General features: G+C 40.7%; 1 protein-coding gene across 2 annotated transcripts in view; it reads left to right on the top strand.

Moving 5' to 3' along the window:
* Positions 1-26,868, top strand: part of LOC106092194 (myb-like protein H) — a 133,858-nt gene that overhangs the window by 5,593 nt on the left and 101,397 nt on the right. For both annotated transcript variants that reach the window (XM_059363582.1, XM_059363581.1), the window contains exon 2: positions 3,335-3,787. The gene's annotated coding sequence lies outside the window, so the exon portion shown is untranslated. The remainder of the gene's footprint in view (positions 1-3,334; positions 3,788-26,868) is intronic.

Raw genomic sequence — 26,868 nt, 5'->3', positions numbered from 1 at the left:
GATCTCTGGTCTTGACTTCCGGAGCCTCCAGAGAGAGAAATTCGTATCCGATTTGCATAAAAATTCGCATGAGATGTTTTGTTTCGACTTCCAACAACTGTGCCAAGAATGGTGTAAATTGGTTCATAACTTGATATAGTTGTCATAGAAATCGATCTCAGATCTTGACTTCGTGAGCCTCTAGAGGGCGTAATTCTTAACCCATTTGAATGAAATTTCACATGATGTGTTTTGCTCTGACTTCCAATTACTATGCCAATAATGGTCCAAATCGGTTTATAACCAGATATAGCTACCATATAAACAGATCTCGGATCGGGACTTTTTTAACCTCTAGAGGGCGCAATTCTTATCCGATATGCTGAAAATTATGCACATTGCGTTTGGTTATTATTTCCAATAACTGTGCCAAGAATAGTCTAAATCGGTTTATAACCTGACATAGCTGTCATACTTTACTTTAATTGGCTATGACAGAATATTTGTTCCACTGGCCGAACGTAGAAAAGCGTTCCAAGCGCCTCGATCTTCTGTGCTCATTCTAAAATCTCTGACACCAAGTTTCGAGGCACTTCCTCATCTGCTTTCACAAGTACCCATGCTTTAGAACCATATAACAGCATGGGTAGTATCAGTGTCTTCGTCTGTCGAGAGGTGGCCTTGTTTCTAAACAGCTTACTTAATCCAAAGTAGCATCTGTTTGCCAGTATTATTCTTCCCTTTGTCTCAAAACTGGTGTCATTCGTTTCGGTTACGGCAGTGCCGAGGTAGATAAAGTTACTGACTATCTCAAAGTTGTGGTTCCCAACTTTCTCCATTTTCTTTATCTGCTCGGTTGTGCAAGGCTTTTTGGGAGCTGAAACCATCCATTTTGTCTTATCTCCATTTACTACCAGACCCATTTTCACTGACACTCTTTCGATTCTTTCAAAGGCTGCAGTTACTACTTCCGGTGACCGACCTATGATGCCGATGTCGTCGGCATAGGCGAGTAGCATGTGCTCTCTTGTCATTAGTGTGCCATATCTATTCACATCTGCATATCGTATAATCTTCTTCGGCAGGATATTAAAGAGATCACACGATAGGCTGTCTCCTTGTCTGAAACCTCGTTTGCTATTAAATGGTTCGGAGAGATTCTTTCCTATTCTTACTGAGGAACGCATATCAGCAAGTATCATCCTGCAGAGCCTTATTAATTTTGCAGGGATACCAAACTCAGGCATGGCTTGAAATACCTTTGAACGTAAATACCTTTGAAACAAAGAGTTGGTAGGTGTTGATTTGTCCTTCTCGGGTCTTTTCCAGGATTTGGCGCAGTGTGAATATCTGGTCTAGGGTGGATTTACCTGGTCTAAAGCCGCATTGATAGGGCCCAATTATCTCATTGACTTTAGGTTTTAATCTTTCACACAGTACGCTCGAGAGTATCTTGTATGCGATGGGGTGGAGACTTATTCCTCTGTAGTTGGCACATTCCGTCTTGCTTCCTTTCTTGTGTACGGGACATAGTATGCTGAGGTTCCAATCATCGGGTATGCGTTCTTCTAGCCAGATTGCGCAGAAAGGCTGATGCATACGCATAGTTCAGCGGGTAACCCGTCGGCTCCTGCTGCCTTGTTGTTCTTTAGTCGGGTTACTGCTACTTAGACCTCATTCTGACTAGGAGGTAAACATTTTATACCATCATCAGGGATTGGTTCTGCGGTATCCTCTTCGCCGCCAACATCGGACACTAGCAGTTTGGTAAAATGTTCTTTCCATAGCTGTCATATAAAACGATTTTCAGATTTGACTTCTTGTGCTTTAGAAGACGCAATTACCACCCGCTTTGGCACGTAACATTTTGCTAAGATTTCTAACAGCAGTGCCAAGTATGGTCCAAATAGATAGATGTTGTTGTAGTAGCAGTAGGGGTCTACCCCTTTCCCAAAATACCCCCCAAACGGCAATTTTTTATTGACCATCACAATATGGGGCTCAAATAAAGGTATTTGGGAGTAGAATACGCATTTGATATCCAAATGAAGGACCATGTATTTTGGGCATCAACCCTTCCCCAAAACACCCCCCAAATGTTAAAAATTGTTCGGCCATGCCAATATGTGGCTCAAATGAGAGGTATTTGAGATAAGAAAACGAATTTGATAACCTATTTTGGGGCCATGTGTTTGGCCCCAAAAAATAAACTCCCCTTAAAACTAATGGCAAAATGGGGTTTAAATAAATGGTATTTGAAAGAAGAGCACGATGCTGATATTTTTTCAGGGCCAAGTGTTTGGGGGACCACCTCACCCCCGAAAACACCCCTAAATCAGATATCATGAGAATATCGGGCTGAAATAAAGTATTTTAAGAATGGAGTACACCTTACATCCAAATTTAAATTCGTAGACCAATAAAGTTATGGGATTCATACTGTTAGTCATGCGATATACTATTGGGTTGCCCAAAAAAACATTGCGGATTTTTTAAAAGAAAGTAAATGCATTTTTAATAAAACTTAGAATGAACTTTAATCAAATATACTTTTTTATACTTTTTTTTCTAAAGCAAGCTAAAAGTAACAGCTGATAACTGACAGAAGAAAGAATGCAATTACAGAGTCACAAGCTGTGAAAAAATTTTGTCAACGCCGACTATATGAAAAATCCGCAATTACTTTTTGGCCAACCCAATATTTCCATAGCATGGCATTTCACTAAAAGCTCTTTAATTGTAGAAAATAAATAATCCAAGGAAAATTTTGTTCCATATAAAGAAGGCGCAGCGGAACGGGCCCGGGTCAGCTAGTCCCCAATATAAAATGATAACCCGATTTGACTTCCTAAGGCCTTAGAAGCCAATCATTACCTGATGTTTTTCCATGTTCCTTGATGTTTCTGCTCTTACGGGATATACACTTCTTATCTGCCCGCTTTCTACCGATAACTCTTCATTACACTCTTTGAAGTGTTGCCTAGCATTGCGTGAAATTCCCAAAGCCTCCAAGCTCATACAGATGACTTTTTGATCTATAGATGGTATACCACACAACGACAAATGACATACACATGTAGTTACAACATACTCGTATTCCCCATTCACATTCGCCTACAATCCTAGCCCACTAAAATGCGTTCGAAGAAAAACTAATTAAAAACTGCGACATTCTAGCGTGTACAAACGCCGCAGGTGGCATCCTCTTGTCAGCAAAATGGGGTTTACATTTTTCGCATCCTTGCCCGTTGAGCAAGATTCGAGTAGGATGCATATACGAGAGTAGTACACAATTTGTTTGCGGCATCCATTTAGTGAAATATTAATTAAAAAATGTTTTTTTTAACGAGTTCAGCGTGAAAAAAAGAAACTAACACACCCACACATAAAAACAAAATAAAATGTTACATTCGCAGCACATAATGATAAAAAGGCTTCTGTGCAAAAACCGAAAAAAAACAACAACAACAACAACATAAGAGAGTGAAACATAAAACAGAAACAAGTACAAGAACAACGACAAGAACATCAGTCCCTAATGTATCCTTTAACCGACGGCGTATTTGTGCGTAATTTAAATTCATCACAAAAACACTATGCCTAGAGGCGTCTTTCTGGTAGTACATAAGCCACGCAAACACCCCAACACCCCAAAATACTGCAACATCAGCATTGACACCAACACCAGCGCGCATTATCATTAGCGCCAGAGTCAAGAGCATTGGAGCGCAGAATAGAAAGAATAAAAAGGAAAAAAGCCACCGCCGCCATGTAAATTATTAAAATGATGACGTTGAAAAGAAAACAGGTATGTATGTAACCAGAACTCTAAACGAACCATTTTTTTACGCCCGCCCTATGCTTCTTCTTTTCGGCTTCGGCTGCTGCTACTCGCCACTCTTGTGCGATTTCCTTTTGATAGGACATCATAATGATCCTAAGGCTTATTTCTCATAAATAACATGCAAAATGTAATGGAGGCAAAATTTCATCAACAACAACAACAACAAATGAAAAATATGAAATACTCGCACAAAATGCCTAAAGCATTCTCCTTGAGTAGTTTCGCTGGGGGTGCAAGTAGTGGCAGCCATAAGAAGCAACAGCAGCCAATGCGTTGGCACAGTGCTTGCATAGGGCAAGGAGGGACCGTTCACTACACCAAGCAATAAAACTAATGAGAAATTAAAAACTTTGGAAAATTAGAAAACTAAAAAAAGCATGTCCGCCTATGATGCATAACGCCTGGGTTCGAATCATGGCGAGACCATCAGAAAAAAATTTCATTGGTGGTTTTCCCCTCCTTATGCTGGCAACATTTGTGAGGTACTATGCCATGTAAAACTCCCCTCCGAAGAGGTGTTGCAATGCGGCACGCCGTTCGGACTCGGCTATAAAAAATTAGGCCCCTTATCATTGAGCTTAAACTTGAATCGCACTGCACTCATTGATATGTGAGAAGTTTGCACCGGTTCCTTAGTGGAATGTTAATGGGCAAAATTTGCATTGCATTTGCAATAACAACAAGTAAAAAGGCTTTAAGTTCGGCCGGGCCGAACTTTGGATACCCACCACCTCGGATATATATGTCTTTTTAGTAGCTATATCTAAAAATAAACCGATCTGAACCATATACAACACGGATGTCGAAAAGCCTAATATAAGTCACTGTGTCAAATTTCAGTAAAATCCGATTATAAATGCGTCTTTTATGGGACCAAGACTTTAGATCGAGATATTGGTCTACATGACCAAATCTGGACCGATTTTGGTCAAGTTGCAGAAAAATGTCGAAGTGCCTAACACAACTCATTGCCCCAAATTTGGGCCAAATCGGACAACAAATGCGCCTTTTATGGGCCCAAAACCTTAAACTGAGAGATCGGTCTATATGGCAGCTATATTCAAATCTGGACCGATCTAGGCCAAATTGAAGAAGGATGTTGAAGGGCCTAACACAACTCACTGTCCCAAATTTCAGCGATTTCGGACAATAAATGCGCCTTTTATGGCCCCAAAACTTAATACCGAGAGATCGGTCTATATGACAGCTATATCCAAATCTGGACCGATCTAGGCCAAATTGAAGAAGGATTTGAAGGGCCTAACACGACTCACTGTCCCAAATTTGGGCCAAATCGGACAACAAATGCGCATTTTATGGGCCCAAAACCTTAAATCGAGAGATCGGTCTATATGGCAGCTATATTCAAATCTGGACCAATCTGGGCCAAATTGAGGAAGGATGTTGAAGGGCCTAATACAACTCACTGTCCCAAATTTCAGCGATTTCGGACAATAAATGCGCCTTTTATGACCCCAAAACCTTATACCGAGAGATCGGTCTATATGACAGCTATATCCAAATGTGGACCGATCTAGGCCAAATTGAAGAAGGATGTTGAAGGGCCTAATACAACTCACTGTCCCAAATTTCAGCAAAATCGGGTAATAAATGTTGCTATTATGGGCCTAAGACCCTTAATCGGAGGATCGGTCTATATGACAGCTATATCCAAATCTAAACCGATCTGGGCCAAATTGAAGAAAGATGTTGAAGGGCCTAATACAACTCACTGTCGCAAATTTCAGCAAAATCGGATAATAAATGTGGCTTTTATGGGCCTAAGACCCTTAATCGGAGGATCGGTCTATATGGCAGCTATATCCAAATCTGGACCGATCTAGGCCAAATTGAAGAAGGATGTTGAAGGGCCAAATACAACTCACTGTCCCAAATTTCAGCGAAATCGGGTAATAAATGTGGCTTTTATGGGCCTAAGACCCTTAATCGGAAGATCGGTCTATATGGCAACTATATTAAAAACTGAACCAATCTGGGCCAAATTGACGAATGATGTCGAAGGGCGTAACACAATTCACTGTCCCAAATTTCAACAAAATCGGATAATAAATGTGGCTTTTATGGGCCTAAGACCCTTAATAGGAGGATCGGTCTATATGGGGGCTATATCAAGATATAGTCCGATGTAGCCCATCTTCGAACTTAACCTGCTTATGGACAAGAAAAGAATCTGTGCAAAGTTTCAGCTCAATATCTCTATTTTTAAAGACTGTAGCGTGATTTCAACAGACAGACGGACAGACGGACGGACATGTCTAGATCGTCTTAGATTTTAACGCTGATCAAGAATTTATATACCTTATAGGGGCGGAAATTGATATTTCAATGTGTTGCAAACGGATTGACAAAATAAATATACCGCCTCCGCAAGTAAAAGCGTGCTGAGTTCGGCAGAACCGAATCTTGAGTACCCACCACCACGGGTGCCTCTAAAAATTTAACCCTATTAACTTAGCTTATATTTGAATTATTTTGGTCTCAAGAAGTCATATCGGGATATGGGTACTTAGGGGAACCTATATGACCATATTGACCGATTCGGACAAAACTTGGCACTGATGTTGTATGATGTAAGTCGATAAGGTTTTGGGCCAAACTTCAGCAAAATCCGGAGAAAATGTACGCTTTTAAGGGCTGAAGAAGTCAAATCTGGAGACTGGTTGATATGGGGGCTATATCTGTTTATAGGCCGCATCATACTTGGCAGTCACTACTCAAGTGTTTGTACCAAATTTCAGCCAAATCGGATGATAATTAAGGCTTCTAACGGCTCAAGAATTCAAATCCGGGGATCGGTTTCTATGGGGGCTATATCTGTTTATAGACCAATTCGCATCATACTTGTTGGATGTTGGAAGTCATTACTCAAGACTTTATTCTAAATTTCAGCCAAATCGGATGATAATTAAGGCTTCTAACGGCTCAAGAAGTCAAATCGGGGGATCGGTTTGTATGGGGGCTATATCCAAGTCTGAACAGATGTGGCCCCAACGACCTACATCAATAAGAAATATATGTGCAAAATTTCAAGTGGCTAGCTTAACTAGGGACAGTAGAGTATGCACCTCTATTGCTTCTCTTTAATATCGTCGGAATGTGGGTAGCGTTGTCTTCCTCTATCTTTATTTCATGGAGCGTGTTCCAGGAATATTCGTCTTCTTATCCCTGATGCTAAGATTATCACCAGGAATACTAGACTTGCCAGGAACTCACACCCGTTTGTAATTGATTGGCCAGTCGACCGAACCATGCATTACCGATAAAATTAATTTTTCGCCCGAACCATTCGTATGTGGAATCGACTTCCGGCAAATGTCTTTCCCACCGACATTGACATTTAGAAATTTAAGACGAATATCAATAAACACTACTCCCTCTTCACCCCTCCAACCCTTAACTTTTTTATATTCCAACGCAATGTACTGCATATATAGGGGACATCCCCTGCGTGTTGGTTACGTGAAAAAAGCTATTATTGGGCGTCACCTCTCGGTGTTTTTGTGGAACCCTTCCCGAGTTATCGATCATCTTGTGTGGCGGTATAGTCTGTCCTGTATTTCTCCAATACTTAAGCCGCTCGACATTTGTGCAAAATACAATACAGATCGGACAAAATTTGGAATATAGCTGCCATATATACCGATCTTCCCAATTAAGGAAGCAATCCTAAGTCATGCTTTCTCAGCCCCTCGATAGGCATTGTCCTGTTTCGCGAAATACTCGGCCACAGGGCCTTTGACAGCACTAGCTCACGCCTTGTACGCGCAGTCATCGTAGAAGGCGTCCTCTCTACCGAGAAGCTCGCCCAGTGCAGTTCTCACTGATTCCATAGCAAGGACTACGGCAATCAGCGTTCCATTCCTGTTCAGCTCGTTCCCTGCCACACCTTGAAGGCCTGGGACCCAGGCATCTTCTAACCAGTTTCGACTTCACGCAACCCGACGCTAGAACCTTCAGCGCGGCCTGACTGTCCACGTATATCGTGACGATCTGATCGGGCCGCCGCTTCCGCAGTATAACCGTCTCTATTGCCTTCAGGATCGGTAAGACCTCGACCTGGAAGACGCTGCACCTGTCCAACAGTCTATAAGAATCTCTGATTTCAAGGAATTCAATGAAGACTCCTGCTCCAGTGCCCCGCTCCATTTTAGACCCATACGTGTATGTAGAGGGTCCCAGAAAGGACTGGGTGCGCCCCACCCAGAGTTCTATTTTCGGGAAAACGACTTCCAAGTCATCAACAATGAAGGCCTCCACTGATATATAATCAGTCGCGCCACATATAGCATGGTGCCAGGTGGCAACACCATCCCCCCGTAGAACAGTATGGTGGCCTGAGTTAGAGGAGTGCCACGTACCAGACTCCCTCAGTGATGGCGGTCTTTGTTGATGCACACCCAACATTTAAGTGCAAAGGCATATTCAGCGCCTCTCTCGAGCCACTTCACCTTACCCCAGAAATTAGCACTGACGCAGCACCCTGTACCTTCTCGATCATCCTGCGAAGAGCATTGTGCCACACCGGACAACCATGAGTGAGAATTGGCCAACGACAAACGACTTTCACGTCATCAACATGGAAGGCCTCCACTGATATATATATAATCAGTCGCGCCGCATATGGCATGTCGCCAGGTGGCAACACCATTCGCCTGTAGAACAGAAGAATGGCCTGAGCTAGAGGAGTGCTATATACCCGACTCCCTCAGTCTGATGGCGATCTTTGTTGCCACACTCCCAACATGTAGGTGCAAAGGCGCATTCAGCGCCTCTCTCGGGTAACTTCACCTTACCCCAGAAATTAGCACTCGATCATCCTGCAAAGAGCTTTGAGCCACACCCATGAGTGAGAATTGCTCAACGACAAACGACTTTCAACATGGAAGGCCTCCACTGATATATAATCAGTCGCGCCGCATATGGCATGTCGCCAGGTGGAACGAAGAATGGCCTGAGTTAGAGGAGTGCAATGTATCTGACTCCCTCCATCTGATGGCGGTGTTTGCTGCCACACACCAAATATTTAGGTGCAAAGGCATAAGATCGAGTGCCTCTCTCGGGCCACTTCACCTTGCCCCTGAAATTAGCACTGCCGCGGTACCCTTCACCTTCTCGATCATCCTGCGAAGGGCTTTGTGCCACACCAGACAACAATGAGTCAGAATTGGCCAACGACAAACAACTTTCAAGCCATCAACAAGGAATGCCTCCCCTGATATATAATCAGTCGCGCCGCATATAGCATGGCGCCAGGTGGCAACATAATCTCCACGTAGAACAGAAGAATAGCCTGAATTAGAGGAGTGCACTGTATCTGACTCCCTCCGTCTAATGACGGTCTTTGCTGCCACTCACCCAACATTTAGGTGCAAAGGCATTAGATCGAGTGCCTCTCTCGGGCCACTTTACCTTGCCCTAGAAATTAGCACTGCCTGCAAAGAGCTTTTTGCCACACCAGACAACCATGGGTGAGAGGGGACGAACAACTGCTGCAAACATACAGTTCAATGTCCCAGGCCCTAGGCCCCATCTTATTTATATCGAGTTGCGACAAGAGCATAGCGCATTCAGTGCCCTTTTAACCCTTTCTTCGGCGTTTCGTCTTCAACTTAGTTGCTGGTCAAGAAACACGCCCAAGCACCTTCGAAGAAAGCGGTAGCTCCACTCTATCCAGGACTGGTCCCTTAAAAACACCCAGCTTCCTTGTGCCGGTCAAAAGGACCAGTTCAGTATTGCGGGGATTTCTGCCAAGCCCGTTGGTCTTCAACCATCCGGACAGCATCCTCAAAGCACCACCTTAGTATTGGTCTTCAAGAAATCGCAATGGGTCACATGATGGCCTACGAGGATGCTAAGACATAAACCTTGGCGTCATCCTCTTCCAACCATAGTATTAGACTTACCAAGTTTTTTAGGTGGGTTGCCTTCCCACATTAGCTGCACCCAAACGAATGTCATTTAGCATTAGAAGATAACTCTTAAAATTTTTTAAAACTAAGAGCTTAAATGGAAATTAAACATATTCATTACACGAGTTTATGAAAGGTCCCGTTACTTTATTAAATGTTCCTGGGATTAAAAAAAAAAGTGTCAATGTACCCAATTACTCGCTTGAGGTTTGGATATTGCAAAATAACTTTTTTTTTTGGAATTTTAAATTTCAATAAAATTCGACTCTAAGGCCTCACCCTAACCCACTGTGTTTCCCTTTTCAATGTGCTGTGACTTTTTTAAGTTTTTGTGTTCATCAGAATTTCTTTTTTTTTTTTTTGCGAAATAAAAATCCTTTGTAGCTGTTGCTGTTGAAACAGCAACAACAACAAGAACCACAATAACAAAACGTAAACGATTTGAAAAGAAGAAAAAAATATTCTCGTCCATTTAGCATGAGTGGGTCTATACGAGAATGACCTTCTGCAAGCTGTTTATTTTCCAATGATGATATTTTCAAACTTTTGCCACACAGCAAACGTTCATTTGATGAGCAACGCCACTCAATCGCACACACACACACACACACACAAACACACACACAAAATCCACTTTGAAAGTCGCCAACGATTATATTCTATAATGCGATGGTGGGAAACTTTATCTGTGGTGGACAATCAAAGTTTTTTTCTCCCCTCTTCTTAGAAAAAAGACTGCAATTTTGTTTCATTGTTCCCCTATCCATATTTCATCCATCATACAGAGGGGGTCAGTGTAATGACACACAAATGCGATATGAATGGAAAATTTATGGAAATAATTTGCAGTTGCGACTTTGCTATCGATATATCATTGCGATGATTATTTTTATTGTGATATAGACTCCATGCAAAACAGCAATAGCAATTGGAAAAAGTTTTCATGACATAACGAAGGTCAAGATGGTCATGTTTTAAGAGAATTACCAAAATATGAGTTACTCTAGGTAGAGAGAAATGAACAGAAAGTTATTGTTATTGATAAATTTATAGAATTGTTATATTCCTTAGCAAAGGATAATCTCATCAGCAACAGTGTTGGGTATGTGTGGAGCAGACACCTACTATCACCATGGTAGGTATCAATATCAGGTAGCCTATAAGTTCAGATATCCCGTTTTATTTTGCAGAATGCCATATACGGAGAATGTCTGCAGAGAGATTCTCGGAGTCGAGCAATTTCCCCCGGAGTCAGAGTCGAGGTAATTTTCTCGACAAAATAAAAAAAAAAAAATATTTCAACAAAAAAATATATACTCAAAGAAAAGAAATTCATTAAAATTTTGTCTTTAGAAAAAATTTCTTTGAAATTTGATTTTTAGAAGAAATTTCATCAAAAATTTTGTTTAAATTTAAACTTTGAAATATTAACTCTAGAAAAAATTTTAATGAAATATCCCAGCGGCGAAAAACAGTCGCCTTACTCCTAAAAAACTAATGAAAGTTGTCCTTACAAGAGAGCTCTTTTGCACACACACTACCATCTTGCATTATAAAAGGCCTTAAAGACAACATTTTGTCAGCCAATGAAAATGTCACCAGTCATTCCCTGACAACTTCTCAGAATATGGCTAAATAAATGAGATGCAATACCATTGTCCCTTTAGTTTGCTTCTTATACCCTATAGCACCGACTTCCAGCATTTGTGCCAAATATGATCTGAATCGGTCTATATACTGATGTAGGCCTACTATATACTGATGTAGTAAAGCCCTTGGCCCATATTAAATATCCCCAAGCGGTGATTAACGCACTATTTTTCAGTCCGCCACAGTGGGCCCATCTTTCTCTAAAGTGAAACTGCTCTGATGTGGCCAATATAATCGAAAATGACCATTATCTTTTTTCCTTCAATACTTAGAGTATCGGTTAAAACATTTACGAAAAGCCCTTGGTCCATGTAATAAATCCCCAAGCGGCGATTGACGCACTATTTTCCAGTCCGTCACAGTGGGCCCATCTTTCTCTAAAGTGAAACTGTTCTGATGTGGCCAATATAATCGAAAATGGCCAATATCTTTTTTCCTTCAATACTAAGGGTGTCGGTTAAAGCATTTTTGGAAAGCCCTTGGTCCATATAATATATCCCCAAGCGGTGATTGACGCACTATTTTTCAGTCCGCCACAGTGGGCCCATCTTTCTCTAAAGTGAAACTGCTCTGGTGTGGCCAATATAATCGAAAATGGCCAATATCTTTTTTCCTTCAATACTAAGGGTGTCGGTTAAAATATTTTTGGAAAGCCCTTGGTCCATGTAATAAATCCCCAAACGGTGGCTGACGCACTATTTTTCAGTCCGCCACAGTAGGCCCATCTTTCTCTAAAGTGAAACTGCTCTGATGTGGCCAATATAATCGAAAATGGCCAATATCTTTTTTCCTTCAATACTTAGGGTGTCGGTTAAGGCATTTTTGGAAAGCCCTTGGTCCATGTAATAAATCCCCAAGCGGTGGTTGACGCACTATTTTTCAGTCCGCCACAGTGGGCCCATCTTTCTCTGAAACTGCTCTGATGGGGTCAATACAATCGAAAATGGCTATTATCTTTTTTCCTTCAATACTTAGGGTGCCGGTTAAGGCATTTTTGGAAAGCCCTTGATCCATATAATATATCTCCAAGCGGTGATTGATTCACTATTTTTCAGTTCGTCACAGTGGGCCCATCTTTCTCTAAAGTGAGACTGCTCTGATATGGCCAATATAATCGAAAATGGCCATTATCTTTTTTCCTTCAATACTTAGGGTGTCGGTTAAAGCATTTTTGGAAAGCCCTTGGTTCATATAATATATCCCCAAGCGGTGATTGACGCACTATTTTTCAGTCCGTCACATTGGGCCCATCTTTCTCTAAAGTGAAACTGCTCTGATATGGCCAATACAATCGAAAATGGCCATTACCTTATTTCCTTCAATACTTAGGGTGACGGTTAAAGCATTTTTGGAAAGCCCTTGGTCCATGTAATAAATCTCCAAGCGATGATTGACGCACTTTTTTTCAGCCGTCACAGTGGGCTCATCTTTATCTAGAATAGCACTCGTGAGAAAAGTTGGTTTATGTATGTGATAATAGTAAATATTTATATAATTTTAATATTTTTTGGGAAATTTGAAGCGGTTGTGATATGTTTTGATTTTTTATTGTTTTTTTTTTTTTTTTTTTTTTTTTTGCGGAATTTGGAGCTAAAATCGTTTTTTTATTATTAAATATTTGCTGTTAACTTTATAACAGAGCTCTGTTAACGTGTTAACATTACGCTGAAAATTGAATTGGTTTGTGTCTCTACTAGTTAAAGTTAACTTTATCTTCACGGACATGAATAATATTCAGATCTGTCGAACTGCGACGGGCTGCTTCTTCACCTGGGCCACCTCTAACAGGAGACGAAGATCCTACACGTGCGAAGACATAATTACATGCTGTCTAAGCAATACCTTGTGGGCTGTTATCGCAGAGACCATCCAAATCATTGACCTTCCTCAGGTAAACCAGAGTGGTTCTGACTCAATTACAATTCGGCATATGCAGCCGCCTCAAATATTACAGAGCAAGGATGATGGCGACGTGCAAGATGTATGTCCCGATTGTGACCAGGAACCACACGATACACGTCACCTGTTTAACTGACCAGCCAGACTAACTCGACCCAGATCCCTCTGGATGCATCCCACTTTAGTCGCAGAGTTCCTGGATCAGGATATTCAACAGAACCAAGCAGACGAAAGATAGATACAATACACTACTATAACAACAACCACACAAATAAGAGCTCAATCTCGTGTACAATATTGGGTTGCCCAAAAAGTAATTGCGGATTTTTTAAAAGAAAGTAAATGCATTTTTAATAAAACTTGGAATGAACTTTAATCTAATATACTTTTTTACACTTTTTTCTAAAGCAAGCTAAAAGTAACAGCTGATAACTGACAGAAGAAAGAATGCAATTACAGAGTCACAAGCTGTGAAAAAATTTGTCAACGCCGACTATATGAAAAATCCGCAATTACTTTTTGGGCAACCCAATGGTTCGGCTTATTGAAGAAGGCATAAACAAGTAAAAGCGTGCTAAGTTCGGCTGGGCCGAATCTTATACACCCTCCACCATGGATCGGATTTTGTGGAGTTCTTTTGCGGCATCTCTTCTTGGGCAAAATAAGGATAAAAGAAAAGATTTGCTTTGCTATTAGAGCAATATCAAGATATGGTCCGGTTCGGACCACAATTTTATTATATGTAGGAGACCTGTGTAAAATGTCAACCAATTCGAATAAGAGTTGCCCCCTTTGGGGGCTCAAGAAGTAAAATAGAGAGATTGATTTATATGCGATCTGTATCAGGCTATAGACCGATTCAGACCATAATAAACTGACTACAACTGACAACAACTAATATGTTAATGGTCATGAGAGGATCAGTCGTACAAAATTTCAGCCAAATCGGATAATAAATGCGCCCTCTAGAGGCTCAAGAAGTCAAGTCCCCAGATCGTTTTATATGACAGCTATATCAGGTTATGAAACGATTTGAATCTTATTTGGCACAGTTGTTGAAAGTCATAATAAAATACGTCATGCAAAATTTCAGCCAAATCCGATTAGAATTGCGCCCTCTAGTGGCTCAAGAAGTCAATTCCCCAGATCGGTTTATATGACAGCTATATCAGGTTATGAACTAATTTGAACCATACTAGGCACGATTGTTAGATATCATAACAAAATACTTGGTGCAAAATTTAATTCAAATCGGATAAGAATTGCGCCCTCTAGTGGCTCAAGAAGTCAAGATTCAAGATCGGTTTATATGACAGCTATATCAGGGTATGGACCGATTTAAACCATACTTGGCACAGTTGTTGGAAGTCATAGCGAAACACGTCGCGCAAAATTTCATTCCAATCGAATAAGAATTGCGCCCTCTAGAGGCTCAAGAAGTCAAAACCCAAGATCGGTTTATATGGCAGCTGTGTCGAAACATGGACCGATATGGTCCATTTACAATCCCAACCGACCTTCACTTATAAGAAGTGTTTGTGCAAAATTTCAAGCGGCTAGCTTTACTCCTTCCGAAGTTAGCGTGCTTTCGACAGACAGACGGACGGACATGGCTAAATCACCAGATTGCGCGAGGTGGTATGGTGTTACCGCGAGGAAGTCGGGTCTGAACATCCTTATGGATAGTTAACTGGCCATCAGCTCTATTACATTATTATTCTGGAGTGTAAAATGGAGATTAACACCTTCTCTTTAGATGGCACGATTCGCATCGTTTTGTTGCCGGGCTATAGCGGAGTAAGGCGAAAGGGGCTAAAATTTAGCACTTAGTGTTCTGTTATAATTTTTATTACCAGTGGTGATTATGATTAAAATCGGTCTGTAATCTGTTATACAAAGCTCACCATTTAAATCGATCTCCTGATTTGAAAGCAATTTGGTACGCGACGTACACATTTGTCCCTCAGCTATATGACTTTGCCTAAATTTTGGCCGAATACATGATGGTGGTTTTCCAAGTTTCTGTCCGGCCGAACTTAGCACTATTTTATTTGTTTTTATAAGAAACCTCGCATTGACATAACTTTTTCTTCACTGAAGCTAGAATTTTTCTAAAACAGCTCCATGTTTGGGTATTTTTCCACACTTTTGGCGTTAGTGGTTCATGTGATTATAGAGAGGTTTGTGTCTATGCTGCCATTGGTTTATTGTGGCGTATACTTACTATTATTGCCTAGTTGCGAGAACTCATACGCTACGGTGTCATATTAGGATTGTTATTATTTTCTTAGAATTTTCGTCATTTCAGTGTTATACCCACCACCAAATGATGGGGGTATATTAATCTAGTCATTCCGTTTGTAACACCTCGAAATATTAATCAAGGACCTCATATATATAAAAATCAATTTGTGTTCGTTTGTAGGTTTGTTTGTTTACTTGTTTGTTTGTTTGTATGTTTGTGTGTTCCTTATAGACTCAGAAACGGCTGAATCGATTTTCTTGAAATTTTCACAGATGGTGCATAATGACCCCGTGTTGTAAATAGGGTACTACATTTTTTGATATCTGAAGGGGGAACGGACCCTCCCCCTTACCCTAATTTTCAGAAATGCCAGATCTTGGAGATGGTTGGTGCGATTTAAGCGAAATTTTGTGTGATCTCATATAGTACCCTAAAAATAAAAATTTGGTATCCAAATTTCGGATGGGGTACCTGGGGCCACCCTAAAACCTACCAAACATATATTTAGGCCAATCACGGCAATATGGGACTCAAATGAAAGGTATTTAGGATAAGAAAACGTATCTGATATCCAATTGTCGGACCAAGTGCTAGGGGGACCACCCCAAGCCCCAAAACACCCCTAAATCGGACATATTTACCGACCACGGCAATATGGGACTCAAATGAAAGGTATTTACGAGTAGAATACGAATATGATATCCAAATGTGGGACCAAGTTTCTGAGGGTGCACCCCTTCCCCAAAACACCCCCCAAAAAGGACTTATTTACTGACCATGGCAATAAGGGGCTTAAATAAAAGGTATTTGAGTGTGGAATTTGAATCTGATATCCAAATATGGGACCAATTGTTTGGCGGGCCGCCTTTCCCCAAAAACATCCCCCAAAGGGCGCAAATTTACGACCATAGCAATATGGGGCTCAAATGAAAGGTCTTTGGGAGTAAAGCACGAATCTGATATCAATATTCGGGAAAAATGTCTATGGGGCCACCCCCCCCCCCCCACAACACCACCCAAATAGTAAATATTTTCTGACTATTGCAATATGAGGCTCAAATAAGAGGGTTTTTAAAGTGGAACACGAATCCGAAATATATTTTCAAGGCCAACTCACTGAGTGGCCGCCCATCCCCCAAAACACCCCCCAAGCCGGTCATGTTTGCCGACTATGGAAATATGGGGCTCAAATTAAAGGTATGTGGGAGTAGACCACGTATCTAATATCAACATTAGGGGCCAACTGTCTAGCGGACGTCCCACCACCATAGCAACCCCCAAATAGGACGTATTTGCTCACCAAGACAATTTGGGTCTTAAAGAGAGTGGAACTAAATATTTATAGTTTTTAGGGCCAATACCCCAAACCGGACATGTTTGCTGACTTTTGCAATAAGGAGTTTAAATGAGACTGGAAAACGAATTTGATATCGAATTTGGAGGCCAATGACAATATGGGGTTCAAATAAATGATATATAGATATATGAGAATAGAGCACGTTGCTGATATATTTCCCGGGCTTAGTGTTTGGGGGACCACACCAATCCCCAAAACACCCTTTAATCGGGCAAATTTACCGACCATGTCCATGTGGAGCTTAAAAGAAAGGTATTGGGGGGTAGAGCAAGAATTGATACCCATTTTCGGGACCAATTTTGGGGGGGGGGTCTACCTCTTTCCCAAAATACCCCACAAACAGCAATTTTTTACTGACCATCGCAATATGGGGCTCAAATAAAGGTATTTGGGAGTGGAATACGAAATTGATATCCAAATGTAGGACCATGTATTTAGGGCATTATCCCTTTCCCAAAACACCCCCAAAGGGAAACAATTTTTAGACCAAGCCAATATGTGGGTGAAATTAAAGGTACTTGAGATTAGAAAACGAATTTGATAACCAATTTTGGGACCAAGTGTTTGGGGGACGCCTCATCCTGTAAACTCCTCTTAAGCCAAGGGCAATATGGGGTTTAAATAAATGGAATTTGGGAGAAGAGCACGATGCTGCAGGGCCAAGAGTCTGGAGGACCACCTCACCTCCGAAAACACCGCTAAATCAGACTTCATGAGAATATAAGGCTGAAATAAAGTATTTTAAGAATTTAAATTCGTAGACCAATAAAGATCATATCGGATTCAGATAAAGGCCTTATATTGTTGAACTGTTAGTCAAGCGATATACTATTTTCGTAGCATGGTATTTTACTAAAAGATCTTTAATTGTCGAAAATAAATATTCCAAGGAAACTCTTGTTCCATATAAAGTAAAAGAAGGCGCAGCGGACCGGGCCCGGGTCAGCTAGTAAAGTATATATATTCTTGATTGTCTTGACATTCTGATTCGAACTAGCCATGTCCGTCCGTCCGTCTGTCGAAATCACGATAGCGGTCGAACGCTTAAAGCTAGCTGCTTGAAATTTTGCACAGATACTTAATATTGATGTAGGTAGTTGGGGATTGCAAATGGGCAATATCGGTTCGGATTTGGATATAGCTCCAATATAAACCAATCTCCGATTTGACTTCTTAAGCCCCTGGAAGCCACAATTTAGGCTGAAATTTTGCATGTAGTGTGTTGATTTGACTTCCAACAACTGTGTTACGGTACGGTTCAAATCAGTTAAGAACCGAATATAGCTCCTATATAAACCGATCTCCCGATTTGACTTCTAGAGCCCATGGGGGCCACAGTTTTTGTCCGATTTGGCTGAAATTTTGCACATAGTTTTCAGTTATGACTACCAACAAGTAGTCTAAATCGGCCAAGAACCTCATATATTGGGTTGCCCAAAAAGCAATTGCGCATTTTTCATATAGTCGGCGTTGACAAATTTTTTCACAGCTTGTGACTCTGTAATTGCATTCTTTTTTCTGTCAGTTATCAGCTGTTACTTTTAGCTTGCTTTAGAAAAAAAGTATATTTGATTAAAGTTTAATCTAAGTTTTATTAAAAATGCATTTAGAAAAAATTCGGCCCGGCGGAACTTAGCACGCTTTAACTTGATCTTAAGTTGTTGTTCGTGAAGGTATATCTTAACCAATTTCAGTTTTTTAACTGATTTGAATAGCTCACAAAATGTTCTCTTTTTTTTGCCGATATATAGCAAAGGTCCTTTTCTTGAGTTAAAAGTTATGTGAGTTCATATCAAAAAATGTCAAAAAGACGTTTTTTGATGGGTAATTTTTTGCGTCTGTAAAAACAAACTTGACCTAAACTTTTTAATTTAGCTTACGAAACTGTAGAAGGGCTTAATGTAGATGCGTTTTAAATGCAGTTCATATATATACAATACAATTTTCCATGACGATAGTTTTATCCGTTCACAAATGGCGGACTTATATCCACACACATTTGTTCCATCCCACTGTGCATCGTTATGACACTGTATTTTGATCATTTCCCTACTTCTTTAATTAGAAGAAACTGAGCTTGATATACACCACATTGGTCGGGTAACCTTCTCGAGCAGTGTTCTGTTATGACTTTCAATATCCGTGGGACGTATGGTCCAAATCGGTATTAAACCTGATGTAGCTCCCATATAAATAAATCTGGCGATTAGTCTTCTACGGTCCCTGAAACCTTATTTCTTGCCTGATTTGACAAAATTTGATACGTTATGTACACACATATCCTTCAACTATGTTCTTTTTGGGTAAATTTCAAGCGCTGAAGGTTTTCGAAGTTCGGTCCGGCCGAACTTAGTACTTTTTCATTTGTTTTTATATAGAAACCTTCTAATGCCGCTTTGGGATAACTTCCTTTCCTTTACTTCAGCTAGAATTTTTCTAAAACAGCTCCATGTTTGAGTATTTTCCACCCATTTGGAGCTAATGGGTCAAGTGATTATAGAGGTTTGAGTAAATATTGCAATTGGTGTATTGTGGCGTATACTTACTGTTATTATCTATTTACTACAACTTATACGCTACGGTGTCCTAATATAAGGTTTATTATTATTTTCTTAGAATTTTCGTAGCTTCTTTTAAAGGTTCTGTTTTTGAAAATTTCCATTTCCGACCCTAAAAAGTATACACATTTTTGATCAATGTAAAAGTCTAAGACGATCTAGAAATGTCCGTCCATCAGTCTATTGAAATCACGCTACAGTCTTTCAAAATAGAGATATTGAGCTGAAACTTTACACAGATTCTTGTTTTGTCCATAAGCAGGTTAAGTACGAAGATGCTCTATATCGGACTATATCTTGATATAGCCCCCATATAGACCGATCCGCCGATTTATGGTCTTAGGCTCATAAAAGCCACATTTATCATCCGATTTTGCTGATATTTGGAACAGTGAGTTTTGTTAGGCCCTTTGACATCATTCGTCAATTTGGCCCAGATCGGTTCAGTTTTTAATATAGCTGCCATATAGACCGATCTCCCGATTTAAGGTCATGAGACCATAAAAGGCGCATTTATTGTCCAATTTTGTCAAAATTTGGAACAGTGCGTTGTGATAGGCCAGTCGGCATACCTCTTCAATTTGGCCTAAATCGATCCAGATTTGGATATAGCTGCCATATAAACCGATGTCTCCATTTAAAGTTTTGGGCCCATAAAAGGCGCAATTATTATCCGATCTCGCCGAAATTTGAGACCGTGAGCTATGTTAGGCGCTTCGACATACTTCTTCATTTTAGCCCAGATCGGTTGAGATTTGGATATAGCTGCCATATAGACCGATCTCTTGTTTTAATATTTTGGGCACATAAAATGCGCATTTATTGTCCGATGTCGCCGAAATTTGGGACAGTGAGTTGTGTTAGGCCCTTCAACATTCTTCTTTAATTTGGCTTCGGTCCAGATTTGAAATAGGTGCCATATCGACCGATTTTTCGATGTAAGGTTTTTGGCCCATAAAAGGCGCATTTATTCTCCGATTTCGTCGTAATTACTTAGGATTTTCGACAATTTTTGGAAATTTGGCCCAGATCGGTTCAGATTTGGATATAGCTGCCATATAGACCGATCTGTCGAATTAAGATTTTGGGCCCATAAAAGGCGCATTTATTGTTTGATTTCGCCGAAATTTAGGACAGTGAGTTGTGTTAGGCCCTTCGACATCCGTCTTCAATTTGGCCCAAATAGGTTCAGATTTGGATATAGCTGCCAATAGACCAATCTCTCGATTTAAGTCTTGGCCCCATAAAAGGCACATTTATAATCTAATATCGCTGAAATTTGACAGTCGCATATGTTAGGATTTTCGACAACCGTGTCGAATATGGTTCAGATCGGTCTATATTTGGATATGGCTACCAAAAAGACCAATATTTTGTTCTACAAAATTGAACAATGACAATATCGGTGTCGAATTTGATCCAAATCGGACCATATTTCGATAAAGCTGATATGGGGGCATAAATTATGCATTTTTCACCGGATTATACAAAAGATGGTTTACATGTATACGCGAGGTGGTGGGTATCCAAAGTTCGGCCCGGACGAACTTAACGCCTTTTTACTTGTTTTAATATACCATGAACAGCATAGACAAGGTCGAAGCCCTTGCTCATTCTGTCTAAATGATGGGCCTTGTTGGTTGCCGTTTGGTTGCCCTTGTTATCTAATTATTTCATTTGCTTCTTGTAATGCTACCCACAATAGTAACTTGAAAGGATTGAGTCGAGAAGGTTTATAACACTGGAAGCAACTAATTTACATAAAATAAAAGATCCTCTATTACACTAACCATTGCCTTGCAGTAGTCACCAATTTGTTGACTTAATTAGAAGGAATAAAATTTGTTTGACAACAAATGTTAGACAAAATTCAATGATGTTGTAATAAGGATGTTTTCCTTACAACTACGAAATCTCACTTGAATTTTCCAATTGAATTCTATTGAACGTTAACACCAATATGGTAGTTCAATTGTTGAAACTCAATACATTTATCTTCCACTTTGTCTTTTATTTATCATGGCTGGTAATACCTATCCTTTCTCAACAAGCTGATTGAATGACGGTCAGTACATATACACCCACTTCATTTTCATGCCATACCGTAGGAAGGGTAATTGCAAAAGTTTTTTGGAGTGTGTGTGTGTGTATGTGTATGTGTGTGTATATATGTGTGTATGTGTGTGTATGTGTGTGTATGTGTGTGTATGTGTATGTGTGTATTTGTGTTTGTGTGCGCAAAAATTTTCTCACTCAATTTATTCCCAAAAATGCTGAGTTTACATTTTCGATCAAATCTTCTTAAATATTTACTTTACAATAAAGATAATGAAGAAATCTTTTTTTTTCTCGTCATATCACCCTGCCAAAGGCCTAGTTTGAAGTTAAACAAACATCCTTTTGACCAAAATATATATGAAAACGGTAGAGAGATGCCGCAGAGAGTAATTCATGCCCAACAGTGTCATTTCATTTTTCAATCTCAATTGAGTGCAGTGTGAACAATATGTAGATATTGATTAAAGCACCAACATGCAAACAGTACCAAAAAGGACAGAGGAGACGACAATCGCATTCATTCATTCGATACAATTTCCAAAAATTTGCTGACAAAGAGCTAGTCCATGTTAATTAGATATGATGGTTTTTATGCAAGGGATTCTTTTTCAGTTGAAATTTCTACGTAGTTCCCAAAAAGCATTTCATTTTGATGCAATGGTGATGGAATTAAAAAAAAAAAAGAAAACAAAAAACTGAAATAAACGAAAATTTTCTTTGACCAGTTTTTGGAAACTCAGAAATATGTGTGTAATAATTGTTAAGATCCGCTCAATCTTTTTTTGGGGAGAATTCTAAGTTTGAGGACGATAAAAACTGTAATTCTATGCCCATGATATTAGCAAGCCTTTGAAATTGCCGTTCTTAGTACAATATGCTGAACTGAAATGAAGGAAAAGGATAATCTTAACTTGGGATTTATGAGGCCAGTGTGGCGGCGTTCAAGACCATGAATTGAAATAATTGAACCTCACGGGTTTGAACCGTTGAGTGGAGAGGACGTATTGTTATTTCACTCCGCAAAAATTTTGCTGTAACTCGTAATAGGTCATTATTTTTGGAAGAAAAATGGAAGTCACTCAACGATAGCTGCGATAGAGGTTTCCACTAGGCGGTTGATGATCTGCGTCTGTTTCCAGTGGAGCGGCAGATCTAGAGCTCGGGAGTAGGCTTAGAATGAACTCCAAAGACCCAACAGCAGAGGTGGTGGTATCAGGCCGCAGCATGTTGTCTGCTACTGAAACCTCTACTAGCCGAAAGGCGACTGGTCTGCAGAGGCTTTTGACGAAGACACCTGGTTCGAGTCTAAAGGACAAGGCCTAACCTATTCCCTCTTCGCATGCCTATAATTTGCCTAGGCCATCGGTCTTCCCCGGCAAACCAACACGCTCTATAAGAGGTCGGAATAATAGAAGACGCATCGCCCTCAGGTTTTTTGAGAGGCTTTGTGCGAATGATCCTAAGACCCTCACTGATAGGGAGAGAGATTCCCTTAATTGGGCTTGGGAATTCGCTGCACAGACTACCCCAAAGACTACACGTCTAGATTTGGAAACTGCAACGCAGTCAGCCAAAAAGCTGCGGCCAGCTGGAGGGCATCCCTTGCCCAAAATAACTAGGGCGAAGAAGAATAAGATGGGTTCAAGAACCTTTGCTAATGTTGCTAGCAACAGTTTGGTAATGGCAGTTGTCGAAAAGGGCTACATACCTAGGAATAATTGGAGTGGGATAGTCAATGGAATGTCATCAACATACTCTGATGTCCTTGCGGAATTTCCAGGGTCTCCTCCAGGTATCGAGGCCGATACAGACTAATTGCCTTCGGCGATCAACGCTCAATTGAAATGTATCGTTGTGCGCTAAAAAAGATTGGTGAGATCTGGCCAGGTGCAGCACTAGATTTAGTCAAGAAGGAAGATATTTCTTCTCGACCAAGCATGGATACCAAGGATTCCCTCAGATTCTGAGGGCATGCTTGGAAAACTAAGCGAATGTAATCCCAATCTTTCAACCACCTACTGGAAGATTGGTAGATTGAATGAGGCTGATGGTGACCGGAGACATGCAGTATTCGTACTAAACTCCGGCTGTCTCGCAGACCTCAACAAGTCTGAAGGGGTTGTATCCTACGGATTCAACAAAAAGAGAAACTGAAGATCTATAGAAGCGGTGGGGTTGGGGAGTCAGGGGACGACTCATCAGTTGTTGCTGAACACTTGCCTGAGGAACTATCGACCACATGGCTAAAGTCTGGCGGATTGCAGGAGACTAAAATTTCCCCTGCCACAATCGAGAGAGGAGGGGATGGCATCGAAACGGGACCCGACAAGCCCAGCTCGGTTTATATGATCATATAAACCGATCACATAAACCGATCTGGGATCTTCTCATCTCCTTGAGCCTCTAGAGGGCGCAATTCCTACGCGATATGGCTGAATTTTTGCGTGACGTGTTTCGCTATGAATATTTTTAACGAAACCAACAAGCAGGGCATTGCGTTGACAATTAGGAAAGTCAAGAGTTGGAGGATGAAAAAAGGGAGTAGTGAGGTTCGGGCGAAAAATAAATTTCCTCGGAATGCATGGTTCGGTCGACTGGCCAATAAATTACAAATGGGTGTGAGTTCCTCGCAAGTCTTATATTCCTGGTGAACATCCTAACCTCAGGGATAAGAAGACGACACACGCCATGAAAATAACGATAGAGAAATACAACGCTACCCATATTCCGACGATGTTTAAGAGAACCAATAGAGTTTGATACTCTACTGTTCCCAATCGACACCATCGCTCTCCGTTGAACCAGGTCAAGTACCTCCAAGGATGATTTTGAAGCTTATGCTAAACTTGTTTTTAGGTGGCATGCGTAACAAACAATTGCTTTGGCCAACATGGTTATTGAGTGACAAATTTTGGCTCTTACGCAGTTCTCTGACAACACATAGACAATAGAGAGATGCCCGAAAGTTTTAGTAATCGTTCAATGAATGTGTTTTTGAATTTGGTCGACGGACATCGCGTGTTGTTTGCAAATGATCACCTCTCAGATGGGTGTCATATGAAGCCAAAGCAAGCAGAGGAATGAGACATCAAGTGTTTTTGAGCTGCATAGATATATGAGAAGATGAGAATTGATTATACCAGTGCCGTACGTGTAATCACGGTGGTACATGCAAACCGGAACGACCAAAGGCCCAATGCAAAGATCAAGTGGTGGAGGACACCTCGACATTTGGTGTCAGAGATTTCAGAACTAGCGCAGACGTTTGCTGGTATAAGATATAAGGACATTCGCTTCGTGTCTATTTTAATGTGGCTAACTGATATTCTCTCTAATCAGGTTAAGTTCGAAGATGGGCTATATCGGACTATATCTTGATATAGCCCCCATATAGACTAATCCGCTGATTTGGGGCCACATTTATTATCCGATTTTGCTAAAATTTGGGACAGTGAGCTGTGTTAGATCAGTCGACATCCTTCTTTAATTTGGCCTAAATCGGTCCAGATTTGGATATAGCTTCCATATACACCGATCTCTTTATTTAAGGGTTTGGCCCTATAAAAAGCGCATTTATTGTCCGATTTCGCCGAAATTTGGGACAGTGAGTTCTGCTAGGCGCTTCGACATCCTTCTTCAATTTGGCCTAGATCGGTCCAGATTTGGATTTAGCTGCCATATAGAGCGATCTCTTGATTTAAGATTTTGGCCCCATAAAAGGCGCATTTATAGTCCGATGTCGCCGAAATTTGAGACAGTGCGTTGAGTTAAGCCCCTCGATATATTTCTGCAATTTGGCACAGATGAATCAAGATTTACATATAGCTGCCATATAGACCGATCTCTCGATTTAAGGGTTTGGGCCCATTAAAGGCGCATTTATTGTCCGATTTCGCTGAAATTTGGGACAGTAAGTTCTGTTAGGCCCTTCGACATTCTTCTTCAATTTGGCTCAGATAGGTTCAGATTTGGATATAGCTGCCATATAGAGCGATCTCTCGATTTAAGGGTTTGGCCCCATTAAAGGCGCATTGATAGTCCGATTTCGCCGAAATTTGGGATAGTGAGTTCTGTTAGGCCCTTCGACATTCTTCTTCAATTTGGCTCAGATAGGTCCAGATTTGGATATAGCTGCCATATAGACCGATCTCTCGATTTAAGGGTTTGGGCCCATTAAAGGCGCATTGATAGTCCGATTTCGCCGAAATTTGGGACAGTGAGTTGAGTTAAGCCCCTCGATATATTTCTGCAATTTGGCGCAAATCGATCAAGATTTACATATAGCTGCCATATAGACCGATCTCTCGTTTTAAGGTTTTGGGCCCATAACAGGCGCATTTATTGTTTGATTTTGGCAAAATTTGGGACAGTGAGTTAAGTTAAGCCCATCTACATCCTTCTTAAATTGGCCCATATCGGTACAGATTTCAATGTAGCTGCCATATAGACCGATCTCTCGATTTTAAGTCTTGGGCCCATAAAAGACGCGTTTATTGTCCGATTTTGCCAAAATTTGGGACAGTGAGTTAGGTCGAGCCCGTCGACATACTTCGGCAATTTGGCACAGATCGGTCTACATTTGGATATAGCTGCCATATAGACCGATCTCTTGTTTTAATATTTTGGACCCATAATAGGCGCATTTATTGTCCGATGTCTCTGAAATTTGGGACAGTGAGTTGTGTAAGGCCCTTCGACATCCTTCTTCAATTTGGCCTAGATCGGTCCAGATATGGATATAGCTGCCATAGAGACCGATCTCTTGATTTCAAGTATTGGGCCCAAAAAAGGCTCATTTATTATCCGATGTCGCCGAAATTTGGGACAGTGAGTTAAGTCAAGCCCATCGACATACTTCTGCAATATATCACAGATCGGTCTACATTTGGATATAGCTGCCATATAGACAGATCTCTTGATTTAAGGTTTTGGCCCCATAAAAGACGCGTTTATTGTCCGATTTCATCGAAATTTGGGACAGTGCGTTGAGTTAAGCCCCTCGATATATTTCTGCAATATGCCACAGATCGGTCCAGATTCGGATATAGCCGCCATATAGACCGATCTCTCGATTTAAGGGTTTGGGCCCATTAAAGGCGCATTTATTGTGCGATTTCGCCGAAATTGGAACAGTGAGTTCTGTTAGGCCCTTCGACATTCCTCTTCAATTTGGCTTAGATAGGTCCAGATTTGGATATAGCTGCCATATAGACCGATCTCTCGATTTAAAGTCTTGGCCCCATATAGACCCAACTCTCGATTTAAGGTTTTGGTACCATAAAAGGCACATTTATTGTCAGATTTCACCGAAATTCGGGACAGTGAGTTGTGTTAGGCTCTTCGAAATG

The sequence above is a fragment of the Stomoxys calcitrans genome, chromosome 2, assembly GCF_963082655.1.
Source record: "Stomoxys calcitrans chromosome 2, idStoCalc2.1, whole genome shotgun sequence".
In the NCBI taxonomy this organism is placed as follows: Eukaryota; Metazoa; Arthropoda; class Insecta; order Diptera; family Muscidae; genus Stomoxys; species Stomoxys calcitrans.
The sequence above is the reverse complement of the archived record's forward strand: the minus strand, read 5'-3'. Positions and strand labels throughout refer to the sequence as shown.